The sequence below is a fragment of the Protopterus annectens genome, chromosome 12.part0 (assembly GCF_019279795.1).
Source record: "Protopterus annectens isolate FY-2018-M chromosome 12.part0, PAN1.0, whole genome shotgun sequence".
In the NCBI taxonomy this organism is placed as follows: Eukaryota; Metazoa; Chordata; order Ceratodontiformes; family Protopteridae; genus Protopterus; species Protopterus annectens.
This window is the reverse complement of record NC_056746.1, coordinates 64,751,463-64,768,477: the sequence shown is the minus strand read 5'-3', so window position 1 is coordinate 64,768,477 and position 17,015 is coordinate 64,751,463.

Genomic DNA, 17,015 nt, shown 5'->3' with positions numbered 1-17,015 from the left:
CCTATCAATTACATGCCATCCAATAATAGTCAAATACTCATTAAAATGATACAAATTAAAAAAAAAAATTACAATACTTCTTATATATGAGATGCTATAAATAAAATGCATCCTATATATGAGATGAAAAACTTATACATTTATAAATATTAGAAGTTGGGGCATATAAAATTTTTACATATAAAAATGTTATGTAAGTAAGTTAAAAACTTATAACATTTTTGTTTTTTAAGTTTTTATGTGGAATTCTATCTGAAGAAGTCTTGAAACAAAAATGCTGTGATTCTGTTAAAACGTTACATTTTTTGGTGGCCTTTAAATAAATTGCTTATTTTGCACTAGACATACTTCTTTGCAAGTGCTTTTGGATTTTATTGGTTTCCCTTTTGGGTTGCACTTGTTTCTTGTTTTTGTAATTAATATTTGTAGACATTAATAAAAGTGTGATGAAAGTATTATGAATTTCTAGGTTTATAGGTTAGTACTAAGCTAACTGCCCTTGCGAGCCATTTTAAGCCTAGCCAGTTATCCCTTGTGAGGCTCAAACCCTGCACCTTGTGTTTGTAAGGCAAACACCTTAACCATTAGGCCACCCTCCTTTCCCAATAAAGTCCAAAGACCATCTTCGGGAATGTATCAATTTCTTTAGTGGAAGGGGCAAGTTATCTAAGAATGGATGAATTCACATTACTTATTTAAAGAAAGAGAGACAAGACAGGCCTCTGTAATCAGCCCAATGTCTTCTATTATCAGTCCAATGTTTTCTATTAATTCCTGTGATTAGCATGGCTATTATGTCTAATCTATTTTTTTTTTAATTTCCACTGAATATCAAAACCTTTCTTATGCTATTCCTACCATTGTAAGAAATGTGAAAAATCGCTAGCATGTATTTCTACTATCACTACTATAATCACTAACTAGGAGAATACTGTATAGAAAAAAGGGACAGCCTGGAATCAGTATGCCGTTCCTATATTTTTTTTTAATTATGTGTATTGTTACTTCAAGGCAAGCACAGAAAATGATTAAAGCGTTTAACTAGAACTCAGATGATGGCCAAAGGCAAGCAATTTTCAGACCACTTTTTCATCAGTGGAATGGTCTTGTGGCCTTATTAGAGAAAGAGGGGTATACTGCAGTAAAGAGAAACTTATGAATGGTACAATGAGATGACTTCACAGACAAATACTTCTAGGACTCACTTAAGCTTGTATAAAATTCACAGTCTACAGATTTTCAGGCAAAATATAAACAAATAACTGTTTAAATGATATGCTGTGTTAGAACTCAGCCAGACATAAGGCATAATGAATGCATAAAATACTGATAAAAGTCTAGAAACGTGGACCTGCACATTTAAAATGTTTTATTCATTTTTCATAGCTTTAATTTAGCATTCTACTGTTGCTTAAATACTATATCATCAAATGAATATATCCTCTCTTTCCATGCAAAGTAAGTATATTACTAAAGGAAAAGAGAGAAGCAATTAAAAATATCGGTGCTGCTGTAGCGTTGTCGCCTCACAGTAAGACCTCCTGTTCGGTTCTCAGCTAGAGCATCTTCTGTGTGGAGACATGCGTGAATGGGCGTACCTTTGTTGAAGGTTGTGTGTCAGGGCCGGCAACTCGGAACGTAAAAATCTACTGCCAGTCATTAGCAGACAGGAGCTCCGCTGTGGCAACCCCTAACCAGGAAAAGCCGAAAGACACAACAACAACAACAATGTTTACACTTACAAAAATGATAAAAATGACACATGAGAATACCAAAAACAGGAAAATAAAGGAATATAGGAAAGTAGAATCCATTTGAAATGTAAACCATTATAATTTTATATACCCAAATTTTAAGTATAAAAATCAAGGACAATTATCCTACTGTTGTTATCAAAGGAATACTGGTAGATGTACTTCTATTTCTACAAAAATAAGGCAATCTTTTCTGTTATCACTGTGTCTTTATAAAATTAATGTTTTTCTTTTCCTTTTAATGCCTCTTCTTTATTAAAAAACCTAAACAAAATATACATGAATGCAATTGAGATTTCTTGAAAATGCATTTCAAAAATTACCGTCATGTGAGTCCTGTAAGCTTGAACATAAAGGCAAGTCCACCAGCAGTGGATATTGGTTGCTTATGACACATTGTATGACCAAAACATCAAGGTATTTGATAAACTTATTTGGTATACACTGTATCCAGTAGTGTATGTCATATTTTACTGAAATATCTTGTGATGAGAAATTAACTTAGCTATATATGTAAGGTTCCACAAGTTGCATTTAAGTCCTTTGAAATATTTTTAATCTAAATGTTCTTAATCTGTCTCTGCCTATACCAAGTCTGCTCAGTTCATAAGAAAAGCTAGCAGTGTTGAAAAGAGTTTTTAGTTTTGTATTTGTACACGTGAATGAACAAAGTCTGGAAATGTCAAAACAAAAAGGTGTAGACAACAGCATCTGCTAATTTTTGAATCCTGAGCTACATGAGATCCCTGAGATGTATTCAAAACTGAACACATTATCAAAGAGATAACATTGGCTTTGCTGATGCTGAAAAAAAGTGAACCAGATTCTTTATATAGGCATTTTATTTTTATTTTTACATATGTTTAGTGAATAAGTACATTGGTCTATAAAACCTCCTCAGGTATAAACTTGGCCCATAAAGCTTAGAGATAATATTACTTTGACAAAAGGTCAACATGTAGTAAGCTTCATTTGGATTTAGGTAAAGCTAATGGTAAAAACAAACATGTTTTGTAATTTAGCAAAGGTGAGATAGCTTGCAATGCCATCAGTAAAAATAAAAAGTAATTGAAGATGGTGAGAAAAAAGGAAGAATTATTATTAAGGAGACAGAATGGTAGGTCAAAAATTGTGATGTTAGAATACTAGTAAGAATTCTGAGTAGCAGATTAGTAAAAAAAATCATAAATCCTGCATTATATCAGCTATTCCTGACAATGCTGGATTGGTTTGCAATGCATGTCATTAATCATCTTGAAAGGTGATATAAATAATGATTTCATCTATTTGATTCTGCCAATAAAAGAATCCATAGTAATGTGCAGTTGCTTTGCTACATTTTAATTGAACCAAACAGATGTATAAAATTGAGAAATATCCTCTAGTGTATAAAAATGATAAACCTCAATGAGCTACCAAAAATAGAAAGAAAGAGAGAAAAAATACCCATCCACAAGACTATGCAATCAGGGGAAAGGACATCATTACCTCCATGGTGACCTCACACAGGTAAGAGAAAGATTATAGTATCTGCATCTACTAATAAGTTTTGCCTTCTTGACTTCATTACACCCAGTCATAAGATGAGGAGGATGGACCTAAAAGGAGCATTAATGGAAAAGTTAAAATCAATAGTGTAACTAGGCATACTCAGTGTACTCAAATGAGTACATGTTTCTGAACATCTCTTGAAAATGTCAACACATAAAAAGCACAGAATATTTAGATCTGCATAAATGCATATTTTCAGTATGGCTATGAACAACGAATGCTCATGAGAAATGAATACACCTTCAAAAATAGTTTTTTTATGGATATAAATGGTAACAGGTAAATGTAAAATGTCCCCTCTCTATATGTTTGAGTGTATTATTTTGAAGGTTGAGAAAATTTTTTAAAATAATAAGTGGGTGTTGTGGGCAACAACATTAGATGTGAGTACAAAATGTAAATTTCTGGCCACACCCCTGATCACAAGAAGTTTAAATTGAAACAGTCTTGTTTGTTTAATGGAATCTTATTCTTTAAAATATTTTAAGTTACTACTGCAATTTAACTCAAATTTCTGAAATTGTCTGCTGTAAAATGTATCCACTGATATTTTAGGTGAAGAGCTATCGAATTCTTATTATCTGTAGATTTACTACTAAAAGAGGTTAAAATTAAGCTGATTTGTTTCAAATATCATAGGACAGACACCTAATTCTGTAGGTTCATAGAACACTTACTAGGTTCATAGATTAGTACTAGGCGAACTGCCCTTGTGAGCCATTTTAAGCCTAGCTAATTATCCCTTGTGAGACTCCAACTCTGCACCTTGTATTTGTAAGGCAAACACCTTAACCATTAGGCCACCCTCCCAACTTGTGAAAATCCCTTGAGGACTGATATGTTTCACAAAAGAGTGTTTACTGTAAGTGCAGAAAGAAAAGAAGAGAGGGACAAGTCCTGTATTACACCCCCCAGTTTATCTTAAAGGCTGACAAATTATGCACACAAGCCAGAAAAAAGGAATGCAAGGCACTCATCCAGATGCTTTAATGTACTTTAATATCAAAATGTAAAAATAAGCAAAACTTATAAAGACAAGTGCTTTCATCCTGTGCAATGACAAAACTTTATCAGATAAACTTCCATTTGCAATTCACTGGTTAAATAATCCACTCACAACACACGTAATTTACTTAACAGCCAATACAATGTCTTTATTTAGGACACACCTCTCTCCCTAATAAATCTGTTTAAAAATCAACTTGTTATTACTATGTGCCTTTATTATGCTGTATAACCGGAATGGGCTTTTAAAACTACATAAAATAATCATTATTTATCTTTGCAATGCTTTTTATCTAAGAATGCTAGTGATCAAAACATGCTCATTCAGTCCTGGGTGGTTGGTCACATTAAAGACCAGCTGCCAATAAAGTTCTTTCTTTTCAAGGAAGACGGTCTAAGGTCGGCCCCTCTCTTTTTGCTGCACTTTTTCCATGATGACAAATTTAAACCAATGTTTGTCTTTACCCGTTATATGCTTTGATAAAGCATTATTTTTCTTTTCTTAATTTCATAACCGTGCTCATAAATATGTTATTTTAATGAACACTCTGTTTTCCCTACATAATATGCTTCACACAACTAGCATAAAGCTGCTTAAACCACACCTTTTGTTTGGCAATCAGATTTGTCTAAAAACTCAGTTTTATACCCTCTTGTTATTACTTTATGACAGAGCAAAATGTATTTACAATAATTACAATGACCACAACACTGCATCCTACAAGTTGCTGCTGTTCTTATTTTAGTGAAGGGTCTTTCCAGCATTGTTTTCAAATTCAGACCTTTTTTATAAACTATACAAGGTGATAGTTGATGTTGTCCCTTATATCGACAGCATCCTTTAAAATGGACTCATTTTTTGTCATAATTTGTTTCACCTTATCACTTTCCAGGTTAAAGGTAGTCACACAAGCACATTTATACCTATCAGCAGCCATCTCTACGTTAATATCAATTTCCATGACCATGTTCCTTTTACTTAAAACTAGTTTAAAGTACCCTGTTATTCTCTTACTAACTACTTTGTCCCTCAAATTATTAACAAAATCCACTGGGTACCCCCTCCTTAAAAACATGAAACTCAAGTTCTTACACTCTTCAAAAAGATCTTGGTCTCTTTTAACCATTCTAGCAGCATGCACAAAATGCTCCTTCAATACTGATTTTTTTCTGTGTGAGGGGGGTGTACCCTAGAAAAATTAAGAAGGGCATTTGAGTTGGTAGGTTTTCCGTCTTGAGGCTTGTATATCTGCGAATATTATTCCGTGTGGGCTATATGTTTTAAAAATGCCCGAGTATACTAATGGTGATGATATTTTGTTATCAGAGTGATAGAAAGTAAACTTACAGACCAGCTTCAATTATATGAAGTTGCTGGTTGCTGCTGCTGCTGAGAGAGAGGTACATATCCTCATCCAATCAGTGAATGATAAGTACTGTGCACTTACTATATATCGTGAATCATTACTAGATTCTTATATTAATGAGCTACTTGATTCTGTATGGAGCTATGAAAATAAGCTACAAAAGACTAAAGTAGCTAAAATGTGTAGAGATCTTAGAGATTTCTGGCTTGTAAACATTTTTGTTTGGCTGAGAAATGATATATCTAGAGTGGATAATGGGATATCTACATTTGCTGTACGAGAAGTGTTGACTGTTACCACAACAACCACATGTTTACCAGGAGTGATGGGAGAACAGGGAGGCAAGAGTATTTTGAATGATGACATCAGCACGCCTGATGCCAATGATAATGACAATCTGCACACATCTTCTACTGTTGTTGAAGAACCTGTGGTAAGTAAGAAAGTTTTAGTGACTACAGCGATCGTACATCATGGAATGGAAGACTCCAATGTATTGGGAAACAATGGTTTATTGGATTCTGGCAGCAAAATCCCTTTAGGTCAGCTTCCTTTGCAGTTTCCATTGCCGATAAAAGAACAGAATGTAAAGGAGCTAAAAGAAAGAGGAAGGAGTCACAGCAGAGGGAACAACAAATGCAAGTGGGAAGGTACTGTACAACAAACCAATACAATAAAGAAAGCCTTTTTGAAAACCACAAAACAGGCTTAGTTTATAACCTCTCTAGGGCAGTATTAACTGATATAGAAATTAGTGTTCTACAGAGAGGTCTTTCTTTTGTTCCCACTGAATATACTAACTTTACTGAAGCTATTTTTGACATCAAAAAAATGTTTGCCAGAAATGTAATGCTTAAATGAATGTACTGTAAGCATGGTGATGAAAATAATTGTGCTATTGAAGCTAGTGATAATAATTTTAAAAGACTGAGTACATTTGTTCCTAAAGTAAATAGCCTGATTACAGCATTTGAAAAATTACGTATACAGGATATATATGATCTAAAATTTAAACAACAGAAAAAACAACATAACCGAAAAAATTTTAATTCGAATAAGGTGGAAAAAGAAGCATTAAGAGGTCCTGAGATGAATGTTAACATTATTATTAGACCTGTGGATAAGGGAGGACCTCTGGTGGTATTGGATCGTAGCTGGCACATAGATAGAATGCGTATTATGTTAGCTGATACTCTGTTTTATGAGAAAATTACACTGACACAAACTAATTTAATTATTTATGATGTTGAGATTTTATTGAAAAGTTTTTTTAGATATGGAATTAATAGATGAGGCTTTGTTTTCATATTTCCTTATAAGTATATCTACTGTACCACAAATACAATTACTCCCAAAAATTCATAAAGATTGTTTAAATCCACCTCTCAGACCTATAGTTTCAGGAAGAAATTGGAGTACTGAAACAATTTCCATTTTTGTAGAAAAACATCTGGGCCAGCTTTGGACAAAATATGTCATGTGCTCAAGGACACTGAGCATTTTCTTAGTGATTTGTACCATTTTATTGAGGAATATGGGTCAATGAATAGCATGTTTATTACTATGGATATGGTATCTTTGTTCACTGTTATACCCAACTCTGAAGGGATTACAAGAGTACAAAAATTTCTCAGTGAATATTCAGATTATGATCAAAGGAAAATTACTTTGACAGTAAGGTTATTAGAAATGGTTTTCCATCACAATATATTTGTGTTTGAACAGCAATACTTTAGACATTGCAATCATGTGGCTATGGGCACATCCTGTACCAATAGCTACACCAATGCCATCTTGGTAGTTTGGGAAATGCACCATGTATTACAAGGACCCTACAAAAATCATGTTTTATTTTATAGATTTGTGGATGATCCTTTTGTCCTGTGGGGAGGTACTCCTGAATTATTTGCTGATTTTGTTGAATATCTGAATGGCTCTACACTCTTCCTGAGGTTTACCTATGAATGTTCTAGAAATGAAATAAATTTTCTTGACATCACTATAATCAGAGATGAAGTTATAGGGATATATACTAAACTGTACATGTTTTTAGAAATGTGGTCCGTAATCAAGCTTATAGGGCCTCATGCTTGAATGTAAGAGACTGTTTGGAAACAGTTGTAAATAAATTACATGAGAGGAGATATGAAAATGATATAGTTATATCCAATGTTAGAGATGTGTCACAAAAGAGGAGTACATTTGCTCAGCCATATTATTCAGCAAAAAGAAGGAATTTAGAAAGTTTTAGGTGTTCTAAGAAAACTAATTTTAAGTTGAGGGTTCCTATGTGTTATACAGCAGATGTCCATGACTATATGAATACAGTCAATAAACACTGGAGTACCCTTACTACGGATTTTGAGTTACTGCCATATTTGGACAGTACACCAAAATTTATGTTTAGGAATAATAGGTCACTGAGACAGAGGTTATGTTATACAAAATCTGAAGCTGTTAAAAGAGAGAGAATTGGTACAAGGCCATGTGATAGATGCAAGTACTGTCAGTACTTAGACACTAGTGGCAATTTTTTTCATCCTGATCAAATGAAAGAATACACTTTTAATGTATCTGCCACTTGTATTAGTGAGCATATAGTATACCTTGCATATTGTACAGTGTGCAAATGTTTTTACATTGGCAAAACTGATAGATTGTTTAAAGAATGAATTAGAGAGCATATTTGTAATATTTCTAAGCAGAATAAAGCAAATGCTCTTGCTAAGCATGTGCTTGATATCAACTCCACACATTGTTTTAAGTTTTTAGCTATTGGGAAAATAGTAGAGGATGTAAGGTTAGGAGATTTACATTCAAGAACTGAAGAATTGGAGGCAAAATGGATAGTTAGGATGAGGGAAGATGCAGGTTGTGGGCTTAATTAATGTATTCCCCTTAGACCAAAACTTAAGTCCAGATTTGTGAAGCGATAATTAATGGACTTATGAATACTGTTTTTATATATTTTCAGTCGATTTTTGTGCTGTGTTCTTAATTGTATGTATTTCTTTAATCTTGATATCAGTTTTTAACAAGTGTTTGTCAGGTGATTTCATTAATGTATTTAAAGGGTATGGTTCTATTGTGCTGTTTTTACACCTGATGAAGCGATAAGTGAAAGTGCTTGTGTTTGTGCACAGTAAAGTTTTTGTTTTTGATTTCAGCCTTGGATGTGTCCGTGTTTCATATTTTTATTTGACGTTTACCTCAAGGATGCATTCGTTGGGATAGTGGTGGACTTGTTCTTGGTTTTACATAGAATTTATATAGTCAAGGAATTTATTTATTTCCCCTTCCCCTTTTTTTCATACAAGAAAATGTTGTCCAGCTAGCAAGTATATATCCTAAAACACTCCTTAAATTCACTAGCCAATAAAAAATCCTTTCTCAATAAATCATCGCTATGTGAGCAAATAGGAAGACAAAGCTTGAACCCATTGCCACACCTTCTATTTGTAAAAAAGTATTTGCCCTCAAATGTTAGAAAATTATTTTTTAACACCAATTCTAAAAGTTCTTCATATAAATTGATTTTTGTTTGCTTGATCTTATTGTATGATAAAAATTCACAGAACCATTTGATGTCTAACACATGGATGATAATTGTATAAAGGTCTTTTACATCGATTGTGACCAGAATGTCATCTTTATTGAATCATAATCCATTAATTTTTATCAAGCAAATCCCAACATCCACTGCATACTTGAGTTTCATTCTCTATTAAATATTTTAACTGTATATCCAAAAACTGTAACTCACGTGCTAGTTATCAACCTACTAGAATCCACTATTGGGAGCATAGGTGGGTCGTTTATGTCTTTATGGACTTTTGGGATACCAAAAATATTGGGAGTAGTTGGGTAATTAATGTTTAAATAATTGAATTCATCACTGGTTTTATTTTATTTCTACAAGCAGTTCTTGGTACCATAAGAATGAAGTTAGCAATTTTTCCATTGCTTTAAAAGTTTTCAGATAGTAAAACTATTGAATGCAATATATATATATATATATATATATATATATATATATATATATATATATTCTATACATATATATATATATATATATATATATTTATATGGTCCACTTCACATCATCAAAATCTCACATCATTGAATACGAGATTCTTGAGATGAGAATATCAAAATTCCATTTCATCAAATCAGCAGAACAATGAAGATCTTCCCAGGATAACTAACCACTTATCCAAAAAGAAATAAAATGTAAACCACACCATCACTAACCCACCCAGTTGGGGGGCTATGCCCCCACAACCCCCAAGTGGGGAACTGCACTCCATATACCCCCTAAATAAATATACCAACTCTGAGATTGCACTACAGTTGGGAAAAGAGCAAAGTTCACTGTCTTATACAACAGGTTACTTACCCTGGGAAGATCTTCATTGTTCCACTGGTTCAATGAAATGGGATTTCAATATTCTCATCTTGACGATATATATATATATATATATATATATATATATATATATATATATATATATACATACACACACACACACACACACACACACACACACACACACACACACACACACACACACACACGCACACACACATTGATAGCTATAGCTATAGGGTATTATAATAATTTTAACAAGTACTAACCTATCCTCAAAAGTAAAAAAAATCTCTTTACATTTTTAATAAGAAGTGACACTTCTTCAATTATTTTTTTCAAAATTATTACTAATAATCTTACTTGCATCTTGATATAATTTTATTCCTAAATATATTAGTTCTCTTCCTTCTCAATAATATTAATATCTAACTTTAAGCTTATTATCTAGCAATTGATTTACCAATAAATGTCAGTTTTATTATTATTAAATTTCGGCAGCGATACCTCTTGAAACCTTTCAAATTTTTCATCTGTTTATATGATTGAATAATTTAAGTCGCTTATAGTTAGTAAAATATAATCTGCAAAAAGATGTAGTTTAGATTGGCAATCCTTATTCATTGAGAATCCATCATTTTTTTAATTGCTTCTTATACTATCAGTTATTGATTTGATGACTAATGCAAATAGTACAGGGAACAATGGATGCCATTGCTTTGTGCATTTGTTTAAAGTGAATCCTTGAAAAATGTAAGATCCAATTTTAATATATGCTATGGAGTTTCTATAGAAGTTTTGCAATATTACAATGCATTGTTCTGGAAAGGCAAATACATCTAAAGTTTTAGCCAAGTAGTTCCAATCTATAGAAACAAAACATCTCTCAGTATTTAAGCTAATAAGAGCCAACCTTTTTGTTCATCCCTTTTGCTAAATCTAAGATAGTTGCTACTCTTTTTATATTATCATATGTTAATCTATTGACTATAAATCTTGTTTGATCTTTATTAATTAATCTACTTTATCTTTTAATCTTGTAGGGAAGATGGAAGTAAACATTTTATAGTCTACATTTAATAATGAAATTGGCCAATATGAGGAAATCAGCTTATTATTATTTCATTGCTTAAGTATAGGAGAGATTACAGAAAATGTCCAAGTACTATGAGGGGGGGGTGAAATTATTTTGTCTCTCGGAATTATCCTGAAAACTTCACTCAGTAGTTCTAAAATATTTAAGGGAAGCAGACTATATAATTCCACACTTAAACCATCTAAATATGGGACTTTACCATTGTCCCCCTTCTTAAGCTTCTTTAACTTCTATTATGGTAATAGGCTTAATTAACAAAACGTATTACGTTTATTAATAATGTTTTGCTTTAATTACTTATCAATTTTGTAATCGTCAGGATTATTATTTTATCTTTGTTAAGATCCTTGTTGTTTTTAAGCATTTCCTCTTCTTATTACTGTGAATATTTGGGGTATTATTGATTTATGCCTTTTTGTTTAACATCTTACTTCTATCAGCTAATCCATATAGATTTTTGAAGTCATTGCACAACTGTGCAATTTTATTTTTCTAAAGCTATCTCCAGTATATGCACTGAAATTACTTGATATCTGTCATTAATTATAATGAATTCAGTATTACCTAATTTCTTTGTTTGTTGTTCAAACCTTGCTCCAAGCATTTCATCTAGTACTTTTAACAATGCTTTATTCCACTCTTTCATTTTATTACAAGCCTATCTTCCTATTCTATCTTTAATATGCATTTTTAATAAGTCCTATAATATGACTTTACTAATCTGACGATTATCATGCAAAGATAAAATTTATTGATTTGTTCCTTAAGATAACATTTAAATTCTTTAAATTTCATCATGTATACTGGGATTCTATAAATAATTTGAAATGTTTCTTGTATCAATTAATATATTAAAACTTCAGATAAAGGATATGGTGTAGTTTTAAAATAATTCCATTTATTGAGTAAATCTGTAAAGACATATCTCAAAAATTCTAGTGTGAGTCTCATGTGCATAAGAATAATGAGTGAAGAACAATGACTTAGTTTCTGCTTTTAGTATTAAATCAAGTATATTATTATTGATGTATTTGTTTAGTGTTTTACCTGATATTAGACTTTTAGCTTACTTCTGTTCATTTTGCATCCTGTATTCTAGATATGCTGTTCAAAATCCCACAGTAAAATTAAACTACCCTTCAAATGACTTTGTAATAGGTTTAAGTGATATTTAGCCACACATGCACCTATTCCAGTAAAATAATTGCATAGAGATCACTATTATATTAAATTGCTACAAATGCACTAATTCCTTGAACCCTTGACATTAAAGTAGATTTTTTTCTAAAGTATAACAGTTCCTCTACTGTTTTTGTTAAAAGGAGCACATGAAAAAATGTTGTAACCTAATTTATTTAACTATCATTTATTTGTATTAGACAAGTTAGTATATTGCAAAAATATGTCCTCTATATTTAATTTCATATATCTCATTAATGATATCCTTTTGTTGACGTTATTTAATCCATTTACATTAATAGATGATAGATTATGATAGATAGATAATGTGCATTTGAAAAGAATATTAAACCTCAGAAATAAAAACATAAACAAGTCTACAGCTGTGACTGTATATATTACTATTAAAACACAAACTACCATGGATACCAAAGTTCCTCGTTTACCTTCCAAATAATCAGACTACTTAACTATCTCTCAACCTACCAATGCCTAAAAAAAATCATCAAAAAATGACATAAAAATTATTCATATAATATTATATATAATTTAAAAATAATAAGAGAATATTAATTGAGTTATATACTTTGCCATTTAAAACTATCTCTTTCACTACATAAAAGTTTAATAATATGCTTCTATTAATCACAAATATTAACAGTGTACTATATACATATGTATGTACTAGTAATATAATTATCCATTAAATATTCCTAAATTATTTTCTCATTCAGTATTATTGTAACTAAATCTCTAAATAAATAAGTAGGACAGAGTGGAGCAAGAAAAGCTAAAGATATCTGTAAATTTACAGGTGACAGGTAATCTTATCTTAGTAAACTATTATATAGAAGGAAAATCAATGCATATATATATATATATATATATATATATATATATATATATATACCATGCTAGAAGATCTATACATATTTTATAGATCTAACAAAAGCTTTGAATTAATTTTAAAAGTATGCCTGCATCTTAAAATTGTGTAGCACTCTTAATATAACTATCAAAATATTTAAAAATCATTTAACTTATTAAATTAATTCATAAAAATATGTAAATTAATAAGGTGAAAGAGAATGCCTTGCTATTCGTATGCAGTCAAAAAAAATCATTTGCAGTCTATATTGTATTCGGAAGTTATGATGTGCTTAATTCAAATCCCATTCTTCCTTCCTGGGTTCAAATATCTTGAAAATTCTACTTTACTTTATATCAAGTTCTGATTCAACAATATAACATTCACATTTCAGCTCTGACTTATGAAATGAGCTATGCCAGGTAGTCTTAGTGATTCTAATATCATACAATATGCAAAAAGCTTCAAAGTTGACATGATCAAGCTTCACATTTCATCTTGTAGGATCTTTTTGAATATGTATATGATTTTAATGTAAATTACATATCTTGCACATACACATTTCTGCCTTATGCAAGTATATGAAATATATATCTTTCTTATAAACAGTTTATTTGAATATATATTTTCTGACTTATTTGTCCACTGATATTCTACTCTGTTTTTATAAACTGATTGTCTAAAATCTCCCATCAAAGAGATATTTAATCATCAGCTTTCTACTAAGAGATTACAGTATGTGTATTTATTTCTTAACTTAATGAAACTGCTCTTTTATTAATCTTACATAGTAGATCTTTCATTCTTTGTGCATTTGTATAATACTCATAAGATGCAGATGCTTACTTTCCTTATTACTTCTAGTATTATAAACAATCTTGACTATATATAAAATAATGCTTGCTTGTTTAATTAGAATGTGTGTTTTTAGCCATCATGAACTGTTGTTCTGATCTAAACTTCACATCCTGACATTAGAATTTAATTACAATATGTGAAAATGACAGCTCACAACTGACAGCATCTGCTAATTTCCTCTGCAAATTTCTCATTCTTCTTAAATTTTAAACAGTTTGAATCAGCAACAAACACGTAAATTTACTTCTTCTAATTAATATGTATAGTTAGAGTCAAATTTCTTATTCTTCTTAATTTTTATATACTGTTCTAATCTGTAACAAATGTAACTTTACTTCTTCCCGTTAATATGTACAGTTAGAATTAATAACACTATAGCACAAGCTATTAACATTCAGCAAAATGTTAACATAACACTTGTCATCAACATCTGAATATAAAACATTACTGTAGCTTTTGTTTGATCAATTCTTCACTTCTAAATAAATATTTAAAAAGATGCTATTTTAAAGCACTTCCTGTTTTCACAGACAGCAGTGATGAACTCTGAATACTTTTAGGACCTGGGTTTTCTTCAAAACAGCTCAAGGAGCAGGCAGGAGGCAAGACAAACAAGAATCAAGCATTTTCACACAACTGGAACACTCTTTTGTTCCTGAGTTTTTAAAGTGTCAATTGATTTATAACCAACCGGTTAAATCAATGTGTTACACAGGAACAAAGCAAACAAAATCACCAGCACTTTAACAAGTCTAATTAGCATATTACTTAGATATTACATTCACTTAACCCAGCAATATATGTACTAAGAAAAGATAACACAAATAAAATTAAATTCTTAACTAGTATAGTCTTAAATGTACCAATTTTATTGCTTATAATTTAATGGCATTCTTTTATTTATTTATTTGGAATTTGTTTACTGGGAAAGTTTGATTGGGTATAAGCCCATTTTCAGTGAAGGCCTAGGGAGAAAAGCTCCACAGTTCACATTAAACAGAATTTAAAAAATTGAACAATGCTTACAAATATTAAAACAATAACAAAGTAGTACAATATGTGAATACAATAAAAGAAAATAAGCAAAATATAAGGCAAGCAATAAAGCTGACAATATGTTATATACAAGAAGCCTTTGATTAACATTTACAAATGCATTTATATGTTTAGTTAAATGAAATATGCTGTCTTTCACTGTAAATATAGTAAAACAGTAAAATTAATCATTTATATTTTGTACCATTAAAAATGATTTAGCTCAAAATACAAATACAAAACATTTTCACCGGATAGTCTTCTGCTTTTCTTCACATGTCTGAACCACAATAACCTGTTCCATTTGTTGTTTTCTGCAAGTGGAGCTAGTTTGGCTTCTTCTCTTATGTCCTCATTTCTTAATCTGTCCCACAATGTGCGTCCTACCACCTTTCTCAGGCACTTAATCTCCATCACCTCTAGCTTCCTTATCTGCTCTGCTTTTACTGTCAAGGTTTCTGTACCATAGCGCTGGTTGCACCACTATCTTGTACACTTTACTTTCTAACTTCTTTGGTATTCTTCTGTCATACACTACACCTGACACTCTATGCCAGTTGACATCTGTATCTTTCCTGCTTTTCGATAAATCTGTAAGTTTACTGCATTCATTGTTTCAGTCACTTCAAATATTCACTGCCATTAGGTGATTTTTTTCCTCTGTGGGGAGCATTAATATTAATACCAGATATTCTTGGTTAAAATCTCTAAGTCAGACATTCTTATGAGAAAAACTTTGTTGCAGTTCCTGGAATTTCTGTATGTATTCCTTTACTGTAGGTATAACAAGCAGGTATCTCACCTGTAAAGGGACACAGTGTTATATCACACTTTTAACTGGTGTTGATCTTCTTCCAAGTTTCATTAGCGATGTTTTCTTGTATTTTTTACCATCTCATTTCTTCTCTACTCTCTTCCTAACATGAATTTAAATCTGCTTGCCTTAATTGGAACTTAGCCATCCTAAGCCTATTAAATGCTTATGAATCATAGCTTACCCAGTGTCAAACCAAGTCCTCCACAGAAAAAAATGACTTACCCACTGTCGACAAATAGAACACCTTAATCTGCCCATCCCTCTTTAGTATAGACAAAATCCTACCAAAAACATATATCACTAACCTGCATAAATAAAAAACACACTCCATTGCAAAAAAAGTACAAAAACTACTTCTCCATCACCTGGAAAACTCCACCACCCACCCCAATAAAATAACATAGAGCAGAGATGTACACCCAAACCCAGACACAACACTAACCCCACCTAAACAAACTCAACATCCAACCAACCCATACCTCTGCATAAAAACAGCCCTCTTCAACGTTTTTCTAAAACACAATAAAACCCAATTTCTTCTTCCAGCCTTCTTCCATGGGATTGGGAGGGTGGCTTAATGGCTAAGGTGTTTCCTTACAAACACAAGGTGCAGGGTTTGAATCTCATAAGGGATAATTGGCTAGGCTTAAAATGGCTTGCAACGGCAGTTAGCTTAGTACTAAACTATGAACATATGAACTATAAAATGTATAACTCAGTGCCCACAGCATCTGCAATAAGATATCAGACCTTCATGCATGGATTGAATTCTAGAAACATCACATCGTAATTATCACTGAAACCTGTTTAAGACCTATAATTAAAGATGAAGAAATCATGCCTCCTGGTTACACCATCATTACGAAAGGCCAGAAATGTAAAAGGACTGGGGCATAGCCATCATATTTCAAGCCACCTTACAAACCTCCCAGATATTCCACAATATAGCAATGAAAAAATGCTAATAGCCAAATTCCACCTAAACAATCAGAAATCCATTATCATTTTAGTCAACAACATCCCCAGCCCCCAAAAGTTCTAAGACGACCAAAAGCATACCTAGCTATTTATTATCTACTTTTAACCAATAAAACATCTTGCTCATGATGGCAATGTAGA